Genomic DNA, 27,681 nt, shown 5'->3' on the forward strand with positions numbered 1-27,681 from the left:
TGATGAGTGGCCATGACCGCAGACGTGATGCGTTGACCTAAGCCCCTTTTACTCTAGCTTGGCCTAAAATTACGGTCCCTCCATCGCGAATACTGAGTTGTAACAGGAGATTAACACTAGAATATGATGCTAGTCAAGAAGAAGTGTTATGCTAAGATTGTAGAGAGTTAGTACTGCCTTTTTCAACCACTAACCTATGTGATATAAGGTGGAAAAGGACGAAAATCCGGGACAAGTTAGAGTAAAAAATAGTATAGTTAGAGTAACACTGGAATACGATGCTAGTCACGAAGAAGTGCTGTGGTAAGGATGTATAGCGTTGGTATTGCCTTTTTCAACCACTAACCTACGTGATATTAGCTGCAAAAGGTCGAAAATCTGGGCCAAGTTAGAGTAACAATGGTATCACCTACAATAACACAAGAATATGATGCTAGTCACGAAGAAGTGCTATGGTAAAGCTGTATAGCGTTGGTATTGCCTTTTTCAACCACTAACCTACGTGATGAGTTGGAAAAGGACGAAAATCGGGGACAAGTTAAAGTAAAAATGGTTCTGGCGGGAATCAGTGGCGGGATCTTGCGTCTAACTGGGCGTGGTCAGATAAAGATAACGTTCAAGTTGAGGAAAAAGTAATTCGCTATTGTTAAGACAGTATTGCAAAAGACAAAGTGATTAAAATAATAGTTCAGGGTCAGAAAATAAATTGACTGGCTATATTTATGTCTTTATTTCAACAGACAAAAGATTACAGGTCATTATCGGTAAAGAGCAAATGAAAACTTCTAATAATAATATCTAGGCAGAAAAAATTAAATGAAAGGAAGACAATAAGAGGTATTACTAGATGGTGATGAGTACAAAAAAGAAAAAAATATATTAATTCGTGACTAGTAAGTAAAAATTTATGAGTTAAAGCGCGTCCACTGCCGTGACCCGTTGCTTCCCACGTTACCAAAAATATATTCCACCTTTCTTCATTCCATTGCTCCCTAGTGTTATTTCCTTCATAATACTCTTCCTTCATTCCTACCTTCTTTCATTCATTCCTTCATCTTCACCCTACTGTTCCCTGGTGTTATCTCCCTCATAATGCTATTCCTTTCCTCCATCTTCACCCTATTTCTCTCCGGTGGTCTCCCTCATAGACGTAATAATCGTCCTTCGTCCCTCCTTTCCTTCCTTCCTTCCTTCATCCTACTGTTCCCTGCTGCTGTCTCCTTTATGTCATACCTCCCCTCTGCCGCAGGTGCCAGTCAGGATGTGTGAGCCAGAGGAGGGGTGTGTGAGAGGTGAGGCGACACTGGTGGGGGCTGCCTCTCTCACTTCCACCCCCGACACCACAGACACACCAGCTCTCAAAAATACAGCTCAAGTGGCATACTGGTACGTGTGGGTGAAGGGTGGTGGTGGTAGGTATGGGTGTGGTGTGGTGTGGTATGGTGGTGGTGGTAAGTGGGTGTCTGTGTGTGTGGTGGTGGTGGTGGTGGTGGTGGTGGTGGTGGTGGTGGTGGTGGTAGTAGTAGGTGTGCGTGTCTGTGGTGTGATGTGATGTGATGGTGGAAAGTGTGTGTGGTGACATCGTGTGCGTGGCGGCATGTGCGGTGTGGTGGTAGTAGGTATGGGTGTGGGTGTGTGGTGTGGTGGTGGAAAGTGTGGGTGTCTGTGTGTGGTGTGGTGTGGTGGTGGAAGGTGTGGGTGTGTGTGTGAGGTGGCAGGTGTGGATGTGTGTACAGGTGATAATAAAGAGGACCAATTATATACTTCGTCTACCTCAATCATTACTAACTGCACTTTGTAATACGGTACACAGGCTGAAGAAATATGAAAAAGGATACGCGTTCCATAAATGTTCGTCAAAAATCAGGGGGCTTGCGAGTTAAGATTTACGCAAAGGGAAGCAAGTCTAAATTACGTGATTACTGCGTTCCAGGTGTCTACAGAGAGCGGCAGGTGAGGAGACTGGAGGTGAGGCAGGTGACATTGCCCTGGACCACACCGACACTGCCCGCTACAACCACCCCTGCGCCTACACCCTCAGCGGCAACACATTCACGTTGGTACACATGCAGCTTAGTTTGTGTGTGTGTGTGTGTGTGTGTGTTTATATCACATCAAACTGTACCATACAACTCTACCTACTTATACGTTTTCTGAAGTACAATAACCACACACACACACACAGCACCTTCCTTAATTATCCTAATTGCCTTCCCTCCCTAATGCCAACTCTTACCTGGCCTGCTTCCCTATCTAACCCTGTGCGGTACCCCAGCGTGGCGACGGAGAGCGAGGTAGCGCTGAAGGTGGAGGTAGGAAGGGTGTTGGTAGCGTCCACGGTGCCAGGTGATGTGTGTCGTGTGGTGGTGGTGGCTGCCTCCCCCCTCACCCACACCTTCCCCGCCCTGCCCCACAACCCACCAGGCCTCGCCATCGCCCTCACCGCCTCCTCCGTCCACAGCCTCGACACCGTCCTGGCAGGGATGGTTTGCCTCAACCCCGCTCTCAGGTTAGTGCATACAGCTCTCGTCCATTATATAAATATAGATGAATAGACAGAGATAGAAATAAATAGATACAGATATTTATATATGTATATTTACAGATTGGTAGAGACAGATATATATAGATGAACAGAGAGAGAGAGAGAGAGAGAGAGAGAACTATTCCCTTCTCATCAACAGCGCGACACGCCTGACCCTCGACGCCACCACGCCACCGCCCAAGCCCCTGAGAGCGTCACAGAGAAAGACCTCCAACAGTAAGGCGGAGGAGGAGCACCCTAGTGTGGAGGGTGCGGTGAAGCTGCGTAACCAAGGCCACTACCCACTGCGGGGCACCCTTAGTCTCACCCTACGAGCCCAGGACTGCCCCTCGGGAATCTATGACAGGGTGTATCCTCCCAGACCTGTTACACCGAATGAATCGCTAACAGAAAGAGTTACGGGTGACGGTGAACAGGGTAAGGGTGAGGGTGTGAAGGGTGAGGGTGTGAAGGGTGAGGGTGTGAAGGGTGAGGGTGTGAAGGGTGAGGGTGTGAAGGGTGAGGGTGTGAAGAGTGAGGGTGTGAAGGGTGATGGTGTGAAGGGTGAGGGTGTGTAGGGTGAGGGTGGGAGTGATAAGGCCTAGACTCGTATTCTCGCTGGGTATGGAAGCTCCCTAACACCTCTTCCTTAGCGATTTAATTTTTGGATATGACTGATAAATATCCTTTTGTACGTTATTTATGCAGAGTATGGCGGTATTGGAAGGATTTATGTGTATCACAGAAGAGGATGGTATGGTGTAACAAGCAAAATAAATCGCTAAGTTAGAGGAGTTAGGGACTGGGATGCTTTCTAATAACCCTTCCTTACCATAATTATCTTTACTAATTATATTTTCATGGCAACGCAGGTTTAATAAATATGAAGAAGAAGATAAGGATACCGTGCTATACGCTGGAATAAATCGGTAAAAATAATGTGTTTGGGATCCTCCTCAATAGCGAATACAGCTCCTGGTGCGTGGCATGACGTCCCTGTGTGTGTGTGTGTGTGTGTGTGTGTGTGTGTGTGTGTGTGAATTATGTATGTATGTATGTACCGTAGCAGCAATACACACATCAAAGGCAAGAGTGGCCAGTCGTTCATCCCTGAGTGGCATACGAACAACAAATTCCAATCACCCCTCAGATCAGCAAGTCCACTGACCATATATTCTACTCGTACACATGAACTTAAAATACATCACACGAATAACCATACTATTTCGAGAAACATTATTATTATTATTATTATTATCATCATGATCTTTCTTGTCAAATGTGAGGTAAAGTTATATACAGAAGCCTATGGCACATTCTTGTCGGTTATGGAAGCTCCCTAACCCCTTTTCCTTAGCGACTTATTCTGTTTACCACACCTTACTCTCCATCTCTGCGCTACTTACTCTACTATCGCTGTACGTTGCATAGATAACGTGCAAAATAACACTAACCAGTCATATCCAAAAATAAATCGCTAAGGAAGAAGTGTTAGGGAGAACCCTTAATCGGAGCCTGATCTCGCGTCAATATAACTCCAGTGTAAGTGTAGGTGTAGCTGATATGTGTCTAAAATAAGTAGGTTAAGTTATTATGTTAAGGAAGACTTGTGTACGTTAAATATACGAAAAAAAAAAGAAAAGAAAAATGAGTGTGGTTTTAATATATCCCGTAAGATTTTTAACACACACACACACACACACACACACACACACACACACACACACATAAAGAATTGACGTAGCACAGAATAAGGAAGTCAGGTGTAACAGGTAAAATAAATCGCTTAGGAAAAGGTGTTGGGGAGCTTTCTTACCGCCTCCCCGCCCAGTGCCTCCGCATCATCACGTCCGCCACTATAATAGATTTTTATTGAGTTTTTTTTTTTTTCCCCCCTCTGTCCTCTCAGGTTTTTGTTACGCATTCTCTCTCTCTCTCTCTCTCTCTCTCTCTCTCTCTCTCTCTCTCTCTCTCTCTCTCTCATACAATCCCTCCACGCAGCCTCCCACCCACCTATATATACCCTTCCCTTAGGACACCTCACTGGTTTTTCACACTTTTTATCTTTCTTTTCTTTTTTTTTTTTTTTTGGCTCCCCGTACGCTGACCTTCACTTTTGAATTATAAAAAAAACTTGCAATAAAAAGCAGCCACCCCAATAAAGGACACGGAAAAAATACTGAAAAATGTCTACATGTTAAATAAGACCGCTACTACCACCACCACCATAACTACTACTGCTACTACTACGGTACTACTACTACTACTGCTTCTACTACTACTACTACTACCGCCACTAAGACCGGAACCATTACCACCATTACTACCACCATCGTATTACCAATAATATTAATAATACTACGTACACCAGCACCAGCACTACTATTGCCACCACCCAACCATCACCACCACCTCCACCACTACTAACACTACCACCACCATCATTACTTCTACTACCACATCTACAACCACAGATGCATCACTAAATAAATAAATAAATAAATAAATAAATAAAGGCCGAATCCTCATGGTGCAAGTGATCCATGAAAAGGACATCGGAGAGATATAATAAACGATCTGATATTGAAATTAAAAACAACAAACGATACATTTAATTGACCTCCCTAATTAAAACTAATGACCTGTGATTGACATGGGACCGTATTCCCGTCGCTCCCAATCACCTCTTCCTTAGCTATTTATATTTTGTGTATGACTGGTTTATCCTTTTGTACGTTGTTTATGCAAAGTATGGCGATACTGGAAAGATTTATGTAACACAGAGGAGGAAACAGGGTGTAATGAACAAATTAAACCGCTTACGAAGAGTGTTAAGGACGTAACCAATTTGCAAGACGCACACATCATCTGAACCAAAATAAATTCCTCTCAAGCAAGGAAAAAGAAATGAAGGGGCGTTTTCTAGGAGGCACAGGAGGCTTCGTTACACTTTTCCTGTAAAGGTAGCCCATGAACTCAACAGTACTATACCCCTTTTTACTCTAACTTGGCCTACACTCAGCTTAAGTTAGGTTAGGTTAGTTTAGGTTAGGGTACGTTAGGTTAGGGCAGAGTAAGCCAGGCTAGGATAGGTTAGGTTAGGTTAGGTTAGGTTCGGCCAGGCTAGATTAGGTTAGGTTAGGTTAGACTAGGGTAGGCCGCGTCAGTCAGGACAGCATCCCTATAAATAAAACAAAACCTCACATGTGTAATTTTTTCTTCCATTCAGTTTTTTATCCTTCCCCCCCACCCCAGGGTGAGGTGTGGTGTGGTGTACGTGTGTGAGAGTGCGGGGCGGCGGCCGGTGTTTACGTAAGGGCGTGGCTGGTACACTAATGGAGGTCAATACAATACCGGTACGTTAATGCGGTTACCCCAAACGACACAAGGACGCAAGTGTTTCTTCTATAATGATACCTCCATACGATTTCATTCAGCTTAGAGGGACACTTTGAACGGGAGGAGTAAGATATTAAGTAGCCCTCAGTTACCATTTAGTATTAGGGTAACAGTAGGGGAGGTAACTGTGGTAACCTGGACGATGCAGTGGCCTTGTATTCCAGGATACTGGATGAAAGACACGCTACATGCTCAAGGGCCTAAGTAAGTCTAGTCTTAAAGAAGTGAAATAAATCCTTACTATAATATTAACCTTACTATCTACCCACCTATAGCCAGACGTCTTAATCCCATAAGGGGTAGAGACAACACATGACTGGGACTGAATGTAGTGCAGGTGTAGCAGTGCCCCAGGTCGATACACCCTTCTTCACCTCGCCTACTACTTAACCCAAACACTTCCTATATTTGCCAGCCTAAAGACATGACACTTGTAGGGGGTAGAGAACACTGCCTCGCCCCTTGACATTCATCCACCCCAGGTTCATACCTCTGGCCAGGCTCCACCGTCCTATCAAAATCTCATTCACCGAGGCAGTATAATTCTGAACATATATCCCGGCAGTCTTGAATACTGGCACAGCACTTGAGGCGAACTACTAACACGGACTCTGTGACATTATATTATTTTTTCTTCAGATGAGAGTGATACAGGGGGCTAAGAGTATACATGAACACAATTTGAGGTGTGAAAATGCGAATGTTGTCATGGTGATGGAGAGGGACGCCTTCACGTGGTGGCATTGATATAACTGGACGGCTACACTGCCCCAATTAATGTCCGTAAATTCCATCCCTATACACGTGTCCCTTCACTCCATCCTCATCCCCCAAAAGGAGGATGGTGAGCTGCAAGAGAGGAATTTCAGCCTGTAGACCACTAGATTCACGTTTTGGATGAACCTACAACAACAACAACAACAACAACAATAACAACAACAATAATTACATCAAGTCACCACTGCTAACACCGGGCAGAGGAAGCTCGCTAACATCTTTTCCGAAGTGATTTATTTTGTTCATTACACCTATCTCATTCTGTGTTACATAAATCCTTCCAATATGCCCAGACTCTGCATTAACAACATACAAAAGGATATTACTCAGCCATATCCAAAAATAAATCGCTAAGAAAGGGGCGTTAGGGGGAATACGCACCGCTGTCTTGATACCTTGCCACAAGATTTCCGAAGATAAGATAGGTGGAGCGTGCACAGATAAGATAAAGACCTGGGCCCGCACTCTCGTCTGTTAAGGAAGCTCCCTAACACCTCTTCCTAAGCGATTTACTTTGCTTAATACACCTAACTATCCTCTTCTGTGCCATTTCAATCATTCATATACCGCCAAACTCGCATAAATAACATAAACACTGATATTAGCCAGCTGTGTTCAAAAAATAAATCGCTGGGGAAAAAGTGTTAGGGAGCTTCTTTAACCGACGGAGAATACGGGCCTAGACGTATTAACTCACTCAACTTCACGTATTTTCTCGTATTTTATCCCATGCAAAACCAGACGATTTTTAGTATTGCCTTTGCCACTGAGCTACGTGAAACAGCCAAGTTAGAGTGAAAAGAGTATGGGACTTTAGCGGATAGGGAGTTTTATTTACCCATCCATCTATAGCCAGACCCCATAATCCCTTAAGGAGTGGCCGTTGTCTTTGAGTTATTATAGTTGTTTTACGGGGAGGGGCACCAACCCTCCGCTAACCCACTTGTTGTCACGTGGGGAACATGTATGGGTTGGTTATATGGTTACCACCCAGCGATGTAAATGGTTTCCTGGCTTACAGGAAACCATTAGGCTTGCCACTCAATGCAATGTCACCTGAAAAGGAAAGAAAAGTAATAAAAAGTGACAGAAAGATAGGTGAACTAGGAAGAGAGGACAGACATAGAAAAAGAATGATAAAGGTGAAGGAGGAAGTAGACGGCACATCAAGTGAGTGGATGATGGTCGCCACCACCTACCACCAGATAAGGAGTTACGTCACAAAATTCCCCTTAAATTATCCTACCGCCAATGGAATGCACGTGTGTGTGTGTGTGTGTGTGTGTGTGTGTGTGTGTGTGTGTGTGTGTGTGTGTGTGTGTGTGTGTGTGTGTGTGTGTGTGTGTGTGTGTGTGTGTGTGTGCCAGACTTCATGACAATTCTTCCTTACCAATTTACTTTGCATATTTTAACTTATATATTTTTTTTTTATCCTAGTTATGCCTTTCTCACATACACATGGTTTACATCAGCATGATATAAGAGGAGGTGAAAGGCAGAGGATAAGTCGCCTAGAGAAAACTGTTACGTCTACACCCAGCCTATCTACACCCAACAGGTATACCAATGAACAAGGATACAAGGGACATAATACAGCATCTATGAACACAAAATACACGAGGAAAATACAGCACTACACCTGTCGATGGAAATTAGTCTGCCGATTACCTCACAAAATTCCCCTTTAAAAGATACCTTACTATCCCCATCTCTCTCTCTCTCTCTCTCTCTCTCTCTCTCTCTCTCTCTCTCTCTCACACACACACACACACACACACACACACACACACACTCCCATATACTAGTGTTTATGTACAACAGTATATGGTTGAACTAAATAAAGATACACACACACACACACACACACACACACACACACACACACACACACACACACACACACACACACACCAAACCTATTCATCTGTAATCCATTCACGGCTTGTTTTTCATTTCTCCCTACCCCTTCCCCTCCCCACAATATCCCCATCCATCCCCCCCCTCTAAATAAACCACTGAGCGAAGATTGCTAGGGAAAAGTACAGTAACATAAAAATCAATACTGAATCCTTTGGTAATTGTGTCATTCATTTTTTTCCTACAGTTTCCCTTATTACCACTCTCCCCATTTCTTTACACCCCCTTCTTGAGAGAGAGAGAGAGAGAGAGAGAGAGAGAGAGAGAGAGAGAGAGAGAGAGAGAATGACAAAACTTATTAGTTGTCTTTTCTTGAAACAATAATAATAATAATAATAATAATAATAATAATAACAACAACAACAAAAGAAATAGTAGTAGTAGTAGTAGTACTAGTACTAGTAGTAGTAGTAGTAGTAGTAGTAGCAGTAGTAGTAGTTGTAGTAATAGTACTACTGTAATAGTAATAATAATAATAATAATAATAATAACAATAACAATTACAACAATACTAATAACACTAATAATAAAACTACAAAGAGTAACATCCAAAGCTACATATAAATAAGGTGATACAAAAGACATATTTACAACTCAACATTACCGCCAGCTTTTTTCTTAAGTGTCCCAAACGAGACGAAGGACACTCTTAGCCAGGACACACTAGCTGGTCAACGAACGGACCTAGTGTGACCTTTAGTGTGTTAATTAGGGAAGAAATCTGACCTAGTGTGAGCGACTAGTTTCTCTCCATATCGGTATAGATCATTGCCTTCTGATATTATTCCTCCTTCGCTTTCTTCCACCTCTAATTCTACCCCTCTCAGGCTCTTATGACACTCACTCTCTCTCTCTCTCTCTCTCTCTCTCTCTCTCTCTCTCTCTCACACACACACACACACACACACACACACACACCACAAGGGGGCCAAATGCAGAAAGCGAAGCACATAAATAATAAGGACCTCTCAATTAACGCAATGTTCCTCCCTAATATTTACCCTTCGACTTGATGGCCGTGTTCTAGCCTCTCGTCTGAGAGAAAAACAAAGGTGGGAATGTGTGTTAGAATCAAGAAAATAACAAGACGATACTGCGGTGAAATATGCATAATAAACCGCTAAGAAAAAGGTGTCAGGGTAGACTGTAGCACCAGTCGAGCAGGGCAGTACTCCCGAGGTGGATGGAAAGCTGATGACAGGGAGTGCTGGAGCTCCCGTTTCATCAGCCCTCAGGACTAGTTCCTGACCATCCCCCTTTGCTGAACTTTTTCAGTGTCTCAGTTACACAGAGAGTAGGCCAGCATGCTCTCCAGTACAAATTTCTCTAACTATCTTCACCAAACTACATGCACAGTACACACTACACTTCCTATTCAAAATTCACCAAAAATGGCGTCAATTCACCCAGCCTCGGAGTACCCAGGGGGGGGGACCATAAATGCCCCCGCCATCTGCCCCTCTCTCGGTGACGACTCGAGGTGCCTGGAACCACTGTCTGACTCTCTTCTTCTTCATTTCTGCAACATTCGCGGCCTTTCATCTAACTTTCGCTCTGTTGAGCACCACCTCTCCTCCTCTAAACCTCACCTTCTTTTTCTAACGGAGACTCAGCTGTCTGAGGCAACTGACAGCAAACCCTTTTCTGTATCCTCCTACTTTCTCTATACTCATTTCAAAGCCAAAGGTGGCTGTTGTGTATACATACGCAACGACTTATCTTGCTCTCGTGTTCCTGAACTTGATTCTTCTGAAATCTCCACACTCTGGCTTCGGCTTTCCTGTCATTCTCTGACTAAATATATCTGTGCTGTTTACTTATCCCCAAATTCTACTGACTATCAAAAATTCTTCGACTATCTTACTTCTACGATGGAACACATTCTGTCCATTTCTCCTTTCTCTGAAATCTCCATTCTAGGAGATTTCAATGTTCACCACCACCTTTGGCTCTCCTCTCCTTTCACGGATCCACCTGGTGAACAAGCCTACATCTTTTCTATCCTTAATGACCTAGAGCAGCTTGTACAGCACCCTACCCGTATCCCTGACCGCCTTGGAGAGAGCTCCAACATACTTGACCTCTTCCTCACAACTAATCCTTCTGCTTACTCTGTTAATCTTTTCTCTCCGTTGGGCTCCTCCGATCACAACCTTATTACCTTAACCTGTCCTATCACTCCGGTACGGCCTGTGGACCCTCCAGGGAAACGTCGTCTGTGGCATTTTGGAGCCGCGGACTGGGAGGCCCTCAGGCAGTACTCCTTTGATTTTCCCTGGAATGATTATTGCTTCCATGGCCGTGAGCCATCTGAGTGTGCCTTGCGCATTACGGAGGTTATTCTCTCAGGCATGGAAGCATACATTCCTTTCTCATATCCTTTGACTAACGCAAGAAAGCCTTGGTTTAATCACGCTTGTTCTAATGCTGTCCGCAACAAGGAGAAGGCCTACAAAAGGTACCGGAGCCAACCCACCCCTGAATCACATAATCTTTACGTTTCTGCCCGGAATCGTGCTAAGTCTGTTCTTCGCTCTACTAAAAATAATTTCATTCATACTAAATGCTCTCAACTCTCCAACTCGAATTCTTCCCGCTCCTTCTGGCACCTTGCCAAAAATCTTTCTAACAACTTTACCTCATCATCCTTCCCTCCTCTTTTCTACTCTGATGGTTCTGTAGCTATTTCTTCTACTGATAAAGCAGATCTCTTCACACAGACTTTCTCCTCCAATTCCACCTTAGTCGATTCCGGTGCTGTTCCTCCATCACTTCCCCCCTCTGACTTCCTCATGGCTGACATTAAAATTTCTTCAGTTGATGTATTTTCTGCCATCACTGGCCTCAGTACTAACAAGGCATATGGGCCTGATGGGGTCCCTCCTGTTGTTCTCAAGAACTGTGCTTCTGTGCTTACACCCTGACTAGGCAAACTATTTCGCCTTTGTCTGTCAACTTGTATCTTTCCTTCTTGCTGGAAGTTTGCTCTCATTCAGCCAGTCCCAAAGAAGGGTGACCACTCCCAACCCTCCAACTATCGTCCAATTGCTTTAACGTCCTGTATTTCAAAAGTTTTCGAGTCAATTCTTAATAGAAAAATTTTAAGACATCTTTCCTATCACAACCTTCTTTCCGATCGTCAGTATGGGTTCCGTCAGGGACGCTCCACTGGCGATCTTCTCACCTACCTTTCAGACTCCTGGTCATCCTCCTTTCGGGACTTTGGCGAAAGCTTTGCCATTGCACTTGACATCTCAAAGGCTTTCGATCAAGTCTGGCATAAATCTTTAATTTCCAAACTGCCCTCCTACGGTTTCTATCCTTCTATCTGTGCCTTCATCGCTAGCTTCCTTTCTGGTCGTTCTATAGCCGCTGTTGTAGACGGCCATCGTTCTTCTCCTAAATCTATCAACAGTGGTGTTCCTCAGGGCTCTGTCCTATCACCAACTCTCTTCCTTTTATTCATCAATGATCTTCTAAGCTGTACATCTAACCCTATCCACTCATACGCTGATGACTCCACCCTTCACCTTTCCATTCGGTTCCCGCAACGCCCATCTCAACAGTTACTTCAAGAAACAAGGGATGAGGCTATGGCACACCTAATGTCTGACTTGGCTCATATCTCTGACTGGGGTAAAAATAATATGGTTGTCTTTAATGCATCTAAGACTCAGTTCTTACACCTATCAACCCGACAAAATCTTCCACAGGTATACCCACTAATGTTTAATAATATTCAGCTTAATCCTGCATCATCCTTGAACATGCTTGGGGTTTCATTTACTTGGGACTTATCTTGGAAAGATCATATTACATCTCTTGTAAAATCTGCTTCCAAGAGATTGGGTGTGCTAAGCCGACTCCGCTCTTTCTTTACCCCTGCACAATTGTTGACTCTATACAGGGGTTTTATCCGCCCCTGTGTGGAGCACAACTCTCATGTGTGGGGAGGCTCCCCACATACAGCTCTTCTCAATAGGGTGGAGTCAAAGGCTTTTCATCTCATTAACTCTCCTCCTCTTACTGACTCCCTTCAACCTCTGTCTCTTCGCCGCACTGTTGCATCTTTATCTCTTTTCTATCGCTACTTTAATGGTCACTGCTCCTCTGAACTGTCTGCTTGCATTCCTCCACCTCTACGACGGGCTCGTAGCACCCGTCTGGCAGCAAACTCTCATCCCTTTTCTGTCCAGCTCTCTAATGCAAGAGTTAACCGTTACTCCCGGTCTTTCATTTATGCAACAGGTCAGCTCTGGAACTGTCTCCCTCTGTCTGTATTTCCTGCTGCCTATGATCTCCAGTCTTTCAAACGTAGCGTGTCCAGGCATCTCAAAATGATCGGATCTTGAATTTGGCTCTCTATTGTATTTTGTTTTTCTCTTGGAGGGAACTGTTACTGCGGGCTCATGGCCTTTGGTTCCTTCTTCCTCGCATAAAAAAAAAAAAAAAAAAAATCTGGAGAGCCACTTGGAGTACGAGCCTTCGAGTGAGTTGAAGGGTGAGGTGAAGGCAAAAGGCAGGCCACACATACCCTCTCAACATACCCTGCTTCTCAACTTTGCTCTTTCTCACTTCAAGGTCCACTGATGATTTCTCTCTCTCTCTCTCTCTCTCTCTCTCTGTATCCATCCATCCATCCATATATCTATCTATATATCTATCTCCAACTAACAATCAATTTATCTGTCTACCTATCTATCAACCTGTCTTCTGCAAACCACATTCTCTCTCTCTCTCTCTCTCTCTCTCGCAACACGTCCGGAGCCTAATGGTATACGTCTTGTACCCTACGGTTTATGACACTACTGCATTTTTGTATTTTGATCCTATAGAAAAGTGAGCTGGATGAAGGGGTAAGAAAAGTCGTCTGTTGTCTGAAAGGACGTGGGTTCGATCCTAGGCAGCGACAAGGATAATTTCTCATGGTGGTGGCAGGTGAGGCTTGATGGTAGGTGAGGGTGCAACCATCCACCCACCTGATGTAGTTATCTTCTGGTGACTCTAACACAAAGAGCACTAAAGGTGTGGCAAAAGGTGAGGAAATATCGTGACACCTCATCCTAAGCGATTTATTTTGTACATGGCATAGGGTGGGTATGTGTCAGCCAGGGCAGGGCAAGGAACATGTGGGAATGGACGGCTGACATTTGCACTCTTGGGTAACATCGCACGCAAAAAATGACAGTAGCACTTAGTAAGATACCACACGCGCGCACACACACACACACACACACACACACACACACACACACACACACACACACACACACACACACACACACACACACACACACACACACAAAATATATCTGTATCTATCTATCTAGAGGTGTAAACAATAATCACAGGCGACGCTAATCACTTTTTTCTCCTTCAGTGCCAAGAAAAAGAATGAAAACAGACGATGAAAAAAAAAAACAGCAAGGCTGTCTTTTGTATTGCAGTATGAATTTTTTCCCTCTTTTTCTTCTCTCCTTCTCCGCCCCCCTCCCTCCTCTTCCCTCCTTCTCTCCACATTCTTCATCCTCCCTCACCCTCTTCTTCAGTCATAACCTCCTTCCTCCTCCTCCTCCTCTCTCATTTTCTACACTCCCTCTTTTATCCCTGCCTTCCTTCCTACTTCACTCCCTCCTCACCTTCCTTCCATTTCTCTCCTTTTATTTTCTTCCTACCTTCCCACTTCCCTTCCTTTCTACTACTTAACATTCTATTATTTTTTATTACCCTCGTCCTTCTATATCAGGAGTGCTTCCCCTTCCTACTTCTTTCTTGCTTCTTTATCCATTCTCTTCCCTGTTTACGAACTCCTATTTCCTTCTCTCCCGTCCTCCTTCCCTCCTCTCCTCCCCATTTCCTTCTTCCCCCTCCTCCTTTCCCCCCTCTCCCCTCCTTTTCCTTCTCCTTTCCCTCCTTTCTTCCCTCTTTCCTCTCATTTCCATCTCTCCCCTCCTCCTATCCTACCTCTTCCTCCTCTCCCGTTTTCTGCCGCTTCATCGTTAAGGCCAAACTATAGGGAAAACCTCTCAACCCCTCACGCCACACGACTATATACCCTTTTTAATACTATTCTTATCACACGTCCCTCCACACGATTTTCTTTCAAGTCAATACAAACCTCTGCTGGTGAAGGGGTTACTGATGAATATACGTAGGTGAACTCTTCTATCTGAACGTCTCTCTCAATTAAATATATTCTTTTAGGGTTAGTCAGCAAGATCCTCAGTAAGACATCACCTACTGAATGGGCTAACGGTGTATCCAGTTCACTCGCAAGGTCCCGCCATTACGCAAGCCGCATTTATCACTTAAGAATACCCAGGACTGTTACATATTTTTTGCAGATTTATTAAAGACAGTTTCACGATTAATCTACAGGCACTCTTTTTTGGCAGCTAGTTTGGTACAGGTCACTATCCGACATTCAGTGTAGTGCTACCTGCTGATTGCTACGTGCTAAGTCACAAGCAAAATAGTCTCTTGTACTCCAGGAAAGTAATGTAAGTTGACAGCTGATAATCACCTAGAAAAAATGGACGCCTGGTGGTGCAGTGGGATGAGAGTTTTACTTAACCCGTTCACAGCTAAACATCATTCCAGAGTTAAATAAATTCGTCTGGAAGGAGGAAAGAATAAACTAAAAAGAAAATACTTAAGGTATTCAATCCACCGCTGCAAACTCTGACCACCAAGGGAGTATCAACAGCATCAGTGTAAGTAATTAGGTCAGACGGTGCATTAACCACCACTGACCTCAATTATAGCAATCCATGTGACACTGTGACCTCAACCATGTGACACCATGACCTGTCTTCTCGCCGGTTAAAGAAGCTCTCTAACACCTCTTCCTTAGCGATTTATTTTTAGATGCGGGTGGTTCATATCCTACTGTACGTTATTTATACAGAGTATGGCGATATTGGAAACTTACATGACACAAATCAGGAGAGTAAGGTGTGATAAGCAAAATAAATCGCTTAGGAAAAAGCATACGGGAGTTAAGGTATAATAGGCAAAATACGAGTAAATCGCCAAGGAAAAGATGTTAGGAAGCTTCCTTGCTCGACGAAAAACGGTCTTATTACTCGTCCCAGCAACTCTACTATCTTATCATTCGACTTTTTCCTCGCCCCATTTACTTCCTTGTGGCTGCCAGGCTGCCTTCATGTCACTGTTCTTTATTCATTATACCAAAGCTGTCTGTTATAATCCTGGTTTTACAATGTTCAAGTATGTCAGTCTATCTATCTATCTAGCTATCTATTGCCAGACGCCTTAATCCCGTAAGGGCCACAAACAAATCGCCTCCATGTCGCCCTGTCCCCCGCCATTTCACTGCCCTCCCCCCAGCTCACACAGCCCTCTTTCATATACCTCTCCACTCCATCTTCCATCTCATCCTCGACCTCCCCCTTCCTCACTCACACACACTCCTTGTTACTCTCTCGCTCTCCACTCTCTCCACATGGCCAAACCACCTCAATGTATTTCTTCTAACGCTTTCTATCACATCCACAAGTTATACAAAGAGAATAATAATTACCACGAATTTTAGTATATGTAAACAGAACAATATTTAAGGGACAATGAAGGAAGGTGAAATTTTACGAAGTTTACTGATATTGCCGATGATTACCACTAGTCTGTGTGTGTGTGTGTGTGTGTGTGTGTGTGTGTGTGTGTGTGTGTGTGTGTGTGTGTGTGTGTGTGTGTGTGTGTGTGTGTGTGTGTGTGTGTAAAGAAATCCTTGTTAACTGATAAAGACTTGCTAGAAACCTTACACAAGAAAAATATATGATAAGGCAAAGAAGAAACAATGAGTAATGACAGAGCGGTGGCAGAGTGGTGGCAGAGAATAAGTGGTGGCAGAAAATAAGTGATGTCACAGTGGTGGCAGAAAAGGAGAGTGGTGACAGTGGTGGCAGAAAAGGAGAGTGGTGACAGTGGTGGCAGAAAAGGAGAGTGGTGACAGTGGTGGTAGAAAATAGGTGGTGTCAGAATGGTGGCAGACAATGAGTGGTGTCAAGGTGGTGGCAGAGTGACACCCCCTGCGGCAGTGGTGATGGCAGCGTCACGTGGGAGGCAGCGGGTGGCAGCGTGGATGGCAGGCGACCTTTGATACCGGCCTTCAAGAATCCTATTTAGATAAACACTTTCTAAGACATCTAACTCCAAGACGGTGTTCTAACAAGAGAAATAGTCTAGTTTTTCGTGTATTAATAGGAGAATCAGTCTAGTTTTTCGTGTACTAATAGGAGAAATAGGCCTGTTTTTCGTGAACTAATAGGAGAAACAGGTTTTTTTTCGTGTACTAATAGGAGAAATGGTCTTGTTTTTCGTGTACTAATAGGAGAAATAGTCTTGTTTTTCGTGTACTAATAGGAGAAATGTTTTTTTTTCGTGTACTAATAGAAGAAATAGTTTTTTTTCGTGTACTAATAGGAGAAATTGTGTTTTTCGTGTACTAATAGGAGAAATAGTCTAGTTTTTCGTGTACTAATAGGAGAAATGGTGTTTTTCGTGTACTAATAGGAGAAATGGTGTTTTTCGTGTACTAATGGGAGAAATGGTCTAGTTTTTCGTGTACTAATAGGAGAAATGGTGTTTTTCGTGTACTAATAGGAGAAATGGTCTTGCTTTTTGTGCACTAATAGGAGAAATAGGCTTGTTTTTTGTGTGGTTTAACAAAAAAAAAAAAAAAAAAGAATCACTTTATCATGGCTCCAAAATAAAGGAAGTAAAGCAGCGTGAGTAAAGACAACGGAAAAAGTCTTACACACGCCACAAGTTTTAAGAAAGGTGGTCAGTGTGGAACCGACTTAATGTTGGTCAATGTGGAACCGTCTTAAGAAAGTTGGTCGATGTGGAACCGTCTGTGGAACTGTCTTAAGCAAGCTGGTCGATGTGGAACCGTCTGTGGAACCGTCTTAAGAATGTTGGTCGATGTGGAACCGTCTTAAGCAAGCTGGTCGATGTGGAACCGTCTTAAGCAAGCTGGTCGATGTGGAACCGTCTTAAGCAAGCTGGTCGATGTGGAACCGTCTTAAGCAAGCTGGTCGATGTGGAACCGTCTGTGGAACCGTCTTAAGCAAGCTGGTCGATATGGAACTGTCTGTGGAACCGTCTTAAGAAAGCTGGTCGATGTGGAACCGGTAGAGGGCGTGAGAGGGTCCCGGTTCACAAAAACACTAGGGTGGGGGGGGGCTGAGGGGGCTGCTTCCACGTCCAAGTCTGGGAACAACCTCAAGACCCCGTTCCCTTAGACCCTGCGGCCTTCGTGACACACACACCTTCACATACCACCACCCAGGCGCCAATACCCACCGTCTGGAGTAGTGGTATTGGTGGGGGTGGTTTTTATGACATGTGTGGAAGCATTGTGGACGATCATATTTTTCTTCCCTTGCTTCAGACTTGGATTAAACTCGAGTCCTTTCACACAGCCGATAATTCCTCTACCCATGTGACTATAAACACTGATGGTAATTGAAGTGACCTAATTTAACAAGCCAGACTTAATCAGAGGAGGGGTAATTAGAGGAAAGCTGGAATTTCTGGTAATAAATGATAAGAATGATGTTTTTTTTTTTTTCATAACATCTAACTCGTTTCCAATACACTTTTACTGGAACGCCATAGCGAATTCAGGCAATGGGATTAATTATACGACAGGTCAGTGGCTAAGTTAAAACTCTCTCTCTCTCTCTCTCTCTCTCTCTCTCTCTCTCTCTCTCTCTCTCTCTCTCACACACACACACACACACACACACACACACACACACATAATATGATACACAACACCGTCACGTGAGATACCAAGGGACAGATCAGCTTGTCAAGACTATACTCACTCACTCACTCACTCACTCTCTCTCTCTCTCTCTCTCTCTCTCTCTCTCTCTCTCTCTCTCTTTCTCTCTCATTATTTTTCCTTCTGCGAGATTTTTTATTTCTTTAGGTTCCCCTCCCGTCATTCCCCCCTAAACCCCCCACTGCATAAACAGGTTCTTGGCTCAATATACATACAGTTACTTGCTGAGATTAGAGGGGTGGGGGTGAGTGGGGGTGACAGGAGGGGCTGATGGGGTGAATGGGGTGAGAGGAGGGGCTGGTGGGGGTGAGCGGGGTGTGGGGGTGGGGGGATGGTAGGAAGGTAAATAATTAGACAGGTAATTAGACAGGAAGAACATTGGGCAATCAGGCACGTACATTTGGCAAGTACGTGAGCTAAATACAAAGGCATAATGAGAGGTTGGTAGGTAGGTAGGTATGCAGCCACGGGAAGATACAAGCAGAAGACAAGTACTGTAAGCAGGAAGGGAATGAAATCAGCAGGTATGTAGTAAAATCAATAAAAGAGGCATGAGAGAGAAGGGTAAATAGGAGAGGAATCACAAAAGCTAGCAGGTTAACAGCGACTGAAAGAGCATGGCAGAAGAAGGTTGCTAGGTAAGTAGGTCAGTAGGTAAGTAGGTCAGTAGGTAGGTAGGTAAGTAGGTAAAAGGGTAAGTGGGTATGTAGGAAAGTAGGTAGGTAGGAACGATATGATAGAGACAGTAGGGCGGGGTAATCATCAAACATTACGTGGAGAAAAACACAACTGTCTTCATAATAACAGGTAAAAGTGACAATACACAAACTCACGCGCTTCTTATAACTCACTCTATCAAATAAAATACTTCACGTCAGCTGGAATACATTACTAGAGTTGCTCCGACCATGAGGGGGTTAAGAAAATATAGAAAAAGATGAAGCGGACATGTAGACAGTGGATCAGGAAGACTTAAATCCTTCCTTGTGGCTGATTGTATAAAACGAAGGTAAGTTCATTAAAAACGGGACCACAGGTGAGGAAGTCTAATAAACAAACCTACACACACACACAACACACACACACACACACACACACACACACACACACACACACACGCAAATAGATCAGACACCAGACATTTTGGGAACTTTACAAACAAGCCGTGCCACTTAAACCACAACTTACATGTACACATATAATTTTACCTGCACACATATACAAAACACACACACACACACACACACACACACACACACACACACACATAAAGGATAAACTAGATCAGCAACTAGGCACAGAAAGAAGCTTACTAAACATCCTTCACACACACACACACACACACACACACACACACACACACACACACACACACACACACACACACACACAGTCCTAACCCATCTTTAGTAACGGGAGCATCAGAAGGAGCGGCTCGGTCAGTCAGCCACTCCTTAAGGATCTTCAGAGGCAAGGTGGTTCTCACTAACGAAGCCCCCTATGGTCCCGCATCCATCAACTACTCGCCAGTTGAGGAAGCTCCATAACACCTTTTCCTAAGCGACTTATTTTGTTTATTACACCTTACTTTCTTCGTCTTACATAAACCCTTCCAATATCGCCATCCTCTGCATAAATAACGTATAAAGAGATGTTGACCGTCCATATCCAAAAATAAATCGCTAAGGAAGAGGGGTTAGGGAGCTTCCATACCCCACGAGAATACGAACCCTTGCGTACTTGGCCCTTATTCTTGTCAGTTACGAAAGCTCCCTAGCACCTCTTCTTGAGCCATTTATATTGGATATGGTTGGTTAATATCCTCTTGTACATCATTTATGCAGAGTATGGCGATGTTAGAAGGATTTAAGTAACACAGAATAGGACAGTGAGATGCAATATGCAAAACAAATCGCTTAGGAAAAGGTGTTAGGGAGCTTCCATACCCGACGAGGCACGTAGTCATTATCTTGACCTTTACCAACACGGCTTCCGTTCTTCAGGTAGGGCAAGAAAGGTCACAGGTAGGGAGGTGTCTAGATGACTTAGATTACCTGCCATTTCTTACTCTGACCTCTCTCTCTCTCTCTCTCTCTCTCTCTCTCTCTCTCTCTCTCTCTCTCACTCTCTCTCTCTCCCCTTACCTATCTCATCCTGTTTCATCTTCATCTTATTGTTCCTCAGCCAGTTTCCTTAATCTTAATTCATCTTTCAGTATTATGATATCCTTTTTCCTCCTACTAGTTAAATTTTTTTTATTGACGGCTAGTAAAGGAGTTAGGTAGACGACTTTCCTAACCACTAGTAAAGATATTAGATGGACGAGTTTCCTGACTACTAGTAAAGGAATTAGAACCGATCCCTATTAACCCTTTCCTTACGCATATGTTGTCCTAATCCAACTACGCTTGTCTGTCAGTAACAAGGATAAAATGGGGAGACTAGGATCGCACTGATAGGCTCAATTTTCTCATTTTTGTTGCTCTCTCCTCCCCTCCCATCACGTCCTCTATCTCCATCACTCTCAGCCGGTGGCAGAATCGGTAGAGAGGCGGCCTGCAGTCCTAATGGGCCCAGGTTCGAATCCCGGCTGGGGCAGGGAACAGTTTAAGGATTTGAATTTCATAAAAGCAGATATTCCTGATCTACCAGAAGACCCGCCGACATGTCGTAAAAATACCCCCGCTAATACCAATACACCAATTCTGTATGAGACAGCCCTAGCATGTATTCAATATGGACGGTGGGTGTTAGCGCCGAAGTGGTGACATGTGGAGATGTAGGAGGACTACTGGGCCCCAAGGAGGACTACTGGGACTTGGGAAAAGGCACTGAAGCCTTTGCTCAGAGTCGGACACTTAAAAAAATATATATATATATCAGTCTTTTCTGCCACCTCTTTCTGTCATTTCCTCTCCTCTCCATCCTTCACTTCCCTCGCTCCATCCTTCCTTAGTTTCGTCCTCCTCATCTATCTGACGTTCCTCCCTCTCCATCCGTTTCATCTACTTAACTTCCTACCTGTCTGTCTATCTATCTCCCTCTCTATCCATCTATCTATCTATTTATCTACCAATTCCTTCCTTTTCCATCTTTCCCTTTCCTTTCTTCCTTCAACCCTTCCTTTCTTACTTCCTCCCTCCTTCCTTTCCTCCCTTCTTTCCCTTCCCCCTTCCTTCCCTCCTTGCTTTCTTCCATTCTTCCTTCCTCCTGCCCTCCCTCCCTCCTTTCCTTCCTTCCTTCCTTCCTTCCTTCCCTGCACGAAGCTGCCCTCAAGAGTCCTCCACATCCCGCTATCTAAGTGGAGTGATCTTTGACCCCGCTGCGGGCACGACCGTAAGGCAGGGAAAGGTAAGGCAGGGAAAGGTAAGGCAGGAAGGTGAGGCAGGGAAATGTGAGGCAGGGAAAGGTGATTCATGAAGGTAAGGCAGGAAAGGTGAGGCAGGGAGGGTGAGGCAGGAAGGTTAGGCAGGGAAGGTGAGGCTGGGAGGGTAAGGCGGGGAAGTAAAGCAGGAAAAGAATTAGGACCATGAGGGAGGTGTGTGTGTGTGTGTGTGTGTGTGTGTGTGTGTGTGTGTGTGTGTGTGTGTGTGTGTGTGTGTGTGTGTGTGTGTGTGTGTGTGTGTGTGTGTGTGTGTGTGTGTGTGTGTGTGTAGTAAATGACTCTTACACTCCCTCTTCTGTCTTTCTTTCCTACATTCTTTCCTCTTCCTTCTGCCTGTGGGTGCCTCTACACTGAGTGACAAGCCAAATGGTTTCCTGCTCACCAGGGAACCATTTACTACGATGGGTGGTAACCATATAACTAAATTTTGGCGCCTGGTGGTTTAGTGGGTAATTACGGCGGTATAATCGGACTGAGCCGGTGATGGTTTATATCCAAGGGATGGTTGGGGCTTACTGCTCACGTAATGCCACTCAGGGATGAGTGGGGTTGGTCACTCATCTTAAATTCAGGGCCAACTTGCCTAGCCCCGGGCTCCTACTCTCCTCATGGGGTAATGTAAGACTGGATGATTAATGAATGAATGAATGACAAGGGATGGTGAGTAAAACAGAAGTGTAAGATAAGAAAGATGAGCAAGATAAGTAGAAACAGATAAGATGAGAAAGGAAGGAGAGGAGCCTGAGGAAAAGTAAGGCAAAGCGAGATATGGAAGATAAGAAGGTGGGGAGCAATGGTAAGGTGGGGAGCAATGGTAAGGTGGGGAGTAATGGTAAGGTGGGGAGTAATGGTAAGGTGGGGAGTAATGGTAAGGTGGGGAGTAATGGTAAGGTGGGGAGCAATGGTAAGGTGGGGAGCAATGGTAAGGTGGGGAGTAATGGTAAGGTGGGGAGTAATGGTAAGGTGGGGAGCAATGGTAAGGTGGGGAGTAATGGTAAGGTGGGGAGTAATGGTAAGGTGGGGAGTAATGGTAAGGTGGGGAGTAATGGTAAGGTGGGGAGCAATGGTAAGGTGGGGAGCAATGGTAAGGTGGGGAGTAATGGTAAGGTGGGGAGTAATGGTAAGGTGGGGAGCAATGGTAAGGTGGGGAGTAATGGTAAGGTGGGGAGTAATGGTAAGGTGGGGAGTAATGGTAAGGTGGGGAGTAATGGTAAGGTGGGGAGCAATGGTATGGAAGGGAAGGAAAGGGGAGAACGTTATGCAAGACCGTGAGGAACAGAAACGGTACCAGGCAAGGATGAAGAAGGGTGAGGGAGGCTGTGGTGAGGGAGGTTGAGGGTGAGGTGAGGGAGATTGAAGGTGAGAGAGGCTGGAGGTGAGGAAGGTTGAGGGTGAGGTGAAAGACGTGAGGGAGGGTGGGGGTGAGGGAGGCTCCGGGTGAGGGAGGCTGGGGGTGAGGTGCAAGAGGTGAGGGTTGGGGAGGCAGTGTATTACTTAAACTGGGAGGGAAAATGACGAATATTTAAAGAAGGAGAGTAAAAGGGAGAAAATATAAAATGAATGAATTAACACAAATAAAGGTGGTGGTGGTTACGATGACAGACTAACACAGATTGATGATGATGATGATGAAGAAAATAGACTAACACAGACTAGTGGTGATGATGATGACGATGATGATGATGATGATGATGATGACGATGATGATGATGATGATGGAACACTAACACAGACTGATGATGATAATGATGATGATAATAATGACAAACTAACAGAGACTGATGGTGGTGATAATGCAGGGGAAAAAATAAACAGGAGCGAGGCATGTGAGGCGGGATCTGGGATAGCGACAGCTGAGATAAAAGATGTTTTTTTCTTCTTTTTTTCAAAGTTCGAGGAAGACTTTGAAGGACACTATCGGAACATCCCAAGGCGAGGGTGTGGTGTGGTGTGGTGTGGTGTGGTGTGGTGTGGTGTGGTGTGGCGTGGTGTGGTAGTGCTTGCGGAAGGGTGAATAATGATGATGATGATGATGATGATGATGGTGTGTGTGTGTGTGTGTGTGTGTGTGTGTGTGTGTGTGTGTGTGTGTGTGTGTGTGTGTGTGTGTGTGTGTGTGTGTGTGTGTGTGTGTGTGTGTGTGTGTGTGTGTGAGAGAGAGAGAGAGAGTCTAGATTAGCAAATTTCACTGTCTCAAGTATTCTCTAAGACGCAAGTGATGCTCCCAAAGTTAATTCCATATAACGGGAACAGCCACAAGACACACTTCATGCAAAACACTCAACAACAGCAACAGCAACAACAACAATCATCTTCCTCCATCCATGTTCACTCTCCTTCAATCTCCGTTATACATTCTTACCCTTCCTTCCTCCTCCACGCACCTCCTCTCTCATTTCTTCATCTATCCTTCATTTCTTTCCTACCTCCACATTCCTAGTTTCTTCGTTGCTATTCCTCTCTCATTTCTTAACCTTTCCTTCTTTCTTCGCCTTCAGCCTCCTCTCATTTCTAAATCTTCCTTTCCTTCCTTCTTCTTCCTTCACATTCTTCTCTGATTTCTTCATTCCTCCTTCTTTCTTTTTTCTTCACGTCCATTCTCTCATATTTCAATCCTTCCTTCTTTCTTCTCCTACCTCCAGTTTCCTTATTCCTTCACCTCTCATTTCTCAACTACTCCTTCTCTCTTTCTCTACTTCAAATTTCCTTTTTCTTCACCTACATTCTTCTTTGATTCTCCTCTCTTTTCGTTTCCCATTCTCCATATACCTTTTTCTCTGCTTTCTCCCTGTCTACAATTTTACTTTTTTCTCTTAACATGTCAACTTTCTTATATTCTCTCTCTCTCTCTCTCTCTCTCTCTCTCTCTCTCTCTCTCTCTCGCCTACTTCCAATCCGCATATATTTTCTGTGTTACCCTCATTTAATTTTTTTTTTCCTCATTCTCCTTTTACCTCTCTCTCTCTCTCTCTCTCTCTCTCTCTCTCTCTCTCTCTCCTACTTCCAATCTACATACATTTTCTGTGCCATCCTCTCTTCACATGTTCTCCTCCTAATTCTTTCTTTACCATCTCTCTGCCTCCCTAAACTTTTTCTTCTCCCCTGCCTCCCTCCACCTTGCTTCTCTCCCTCCTCCCCCATTTCTCCTCTCCCCATCTTCCTCCCCAAAATGACCACACCCACACCCACTACTTTTTGTCCTCCTCCTCCTCTTCTCCCTTTTTGCCTCCCTCCCTGCCACCCTCCTCTCCTTCTTCAATGCCATCCCTCCCTTCTTCCAATCTTCCTTGTTTGATGACTACACACACATACACACACACACTCTATCTCTCTCTCTCTCTCTGGCCTATTTCTTAACCCCTTCATGCTGGGAACAACTCTATTACTCTGCTCCAGCTGCCGCCAGACGAGTTTTACGCAGCTGAGAGACAGAGTGAGAGAGAGAGAGAGAGAGTCATAGGAGCCAGAGAGTATACATTAGTGTTCCCCTCCAGTATTTCTTTCTCGACATTCATTTACTAATTCTTTCTCCCCTTCTATTGTGCACGGGATCTTTCTTGCTTTTTCCTTCCGGGTTCGGCTGAGGGAACTGTTGGGTGGGCGAGCTCCCTTGTTTTCTTCCACTATCTAACAGGAAATACACTACCTTCTTCCCTATAATAAACAATTCCTTTGGACCAGGAAGTGTGTTGCTGTTTGCCTTCCTTTGCACTCATTGACTCTTTTCTCCTTCCTTCCATTCATGCAGTCTCACTTCCTGTTATACATCCATTCATCTTTGTCATTCATCCATCCCCTCATTCAGCTCTTCTACCGTTCATTCATTCATTCACCGTTAGTTCCATCCTCCTGGCTTTTCATTATTCCTTCCATCCATCCATCTATTCATATACCCATCCTGTCACTCATCTATTTCTCTTGTCCTCATTCATCCATCTCTCCATCCATCTATGCATTTATTCACTGTCATCCATCTATCCTTCATGCCTTCATTCATTCATGTCATCTCACCATCCATCTATTCATTCATCCATTCTGCCATCCATCCATCCATACTTTCTTGCCTTTATTCATTCATTCATCTCACCATCCACCTATCCATGTATTCATTCTGTCATCCATTTATCTTTCTTGCCCTCATTCACTCATCTTGTCTCTTCATCCATCTATTCACTCATCCATTTTGCCATCCATCCATCCTTTCTGGTCTCATTCATTCATGTCATTTCTCCCTCCATCTTCTCATTCATCCATCCATTCTAGCACCATTCATTCCTGTCACCCCTCCATCCATTTATCCTTCCTCCCTTCTTTCCTTCCTTCCTTCCTTCCTTCCTCCCTCCCTCCCTCCTTTCCTCCCTTCCTTCCTGCCGTCCATCAATCCATCGTGCCGGTTTTTCTTCCTTCCTTCCTTCCGTGATCAAGGTCGCTAATACATCAAGGTCAAACAAACTGCAAATCATTCAACTTTGTCCCAGCAGTCTCCACCCTTCCCTATTTATCGTCTTCCATACCCCCCCCCCTCTCTCTCTCTCTCTCTCTCTCTCTACTACCACTATCTCACCGCCTGTTTCTTATATCAAACCATTTTTTATATTCTTCTATATATCCTTCTAAGACCCCCATACCTTTACCTTTAAGATTATGGTGAGAAACGAAGTAAGAGGAGGAGGGGGGGGAGGTGATGCTAAGGCGCTGGTGGAAGGATGCTACGACACTGACCTTGAATTGCGGTATGCGGGGAACTTCTTGACCTTGACCTTCTCACGCACGCCTTAAATTGGGTGGTGCCTTGGGTGTGGTCAGGGCTGGGGTGGGGGTGGGGAGGTAAGAAATGGGGGGGGGCTAGGGTAAAGGTTGGGGACAGAGGGGTTAAGGGAAGCAGGGTAGGGTCGTGAGGGTCAGGTTGAAATGGTGAGGGTGGGGGTCGGGGTGGAGAGGTGGTGGTGAGGATCAGGGTGGGGTGTGGAGAGGTGGGGGTGAGGACCAGGGTGGGGTGTGGGTGAGGATAAGGGTGGAGTGGTGGGGGTTAGGATCAGGGTGGGGTCAGGGTGGAGTGGGTGAGGGGGGTCAAGGGGCCGTGCTGGGGGTGGGGGTCAGGGTGTTGCAAGAATGAGATTATGTCAGTGCATACGAATTCCCCTCAGTCACATTCTGACTCAAAAAAATGTTAAATCATATATATTTACTATGTCGCAAAAACTGATGGAAATTCCCCTTATTCCTCTACACACACACACACAGACACACACACACACAGAGACACAGACACAGACACACACACACACACACACACACACACACACACACACACACACACACACACACACACACACACAAATTATACCTCTCTGTGTAACATTCAAGTCTCCTGCCACCCTTAACCAAAATTATCAAGTATATAGGTGACTTTCAAGACTAGATCCTTATGCTCATCGGTCAAGGAAGCGCCCTAACACCTTCTCCTAAGCGATTTATTTTGCTTATCCTTACTGTCCTATTCTGTGTTATATGTAAATCCTTCTAACGCTGCCATATTCTGCAAAAATGACGTACACAAGGATATTAACCAACCACATCCCAAAATAAATCGCTAAGGAAAAGGTGTTAGGGAGCTTCCTTACCCAACGAGAATACAGGCCTAAGGTTGTATAGTTAAACATGAAATCGAAAAATGAGATGAAGACCGAAAATGTTTATGATGATTTTCGAAGTACGTGGTAATGATGGAGCGTATCTGACCTTCCTACATGGTTGCTGCCAGCGTTCTGAAATATGGCATGCAGGCTAACCATACCTATACCCTTTTTACCCTAACTTGGCCTAAAACTGCCACCTCTTCGTCACCCAGTTGTGGCAGGAGATTAG

The sequence above is a fragment of the Coenobita brevimanus genome, chromosome 63 (genome assembly GCF_032717465.1).
Source record: "Coenobita brevimanus isolate Jiangsu-jjx chromosome 63, ASM3271746v2, whole genome shotgun sequence".
Taxonomy (NCBI): Eukaryota; Metazoa; Arthropoda; class Malacostraca; order Decapoda; family Coenobitidae; genus Coenobita; species Coenobita brevimanus.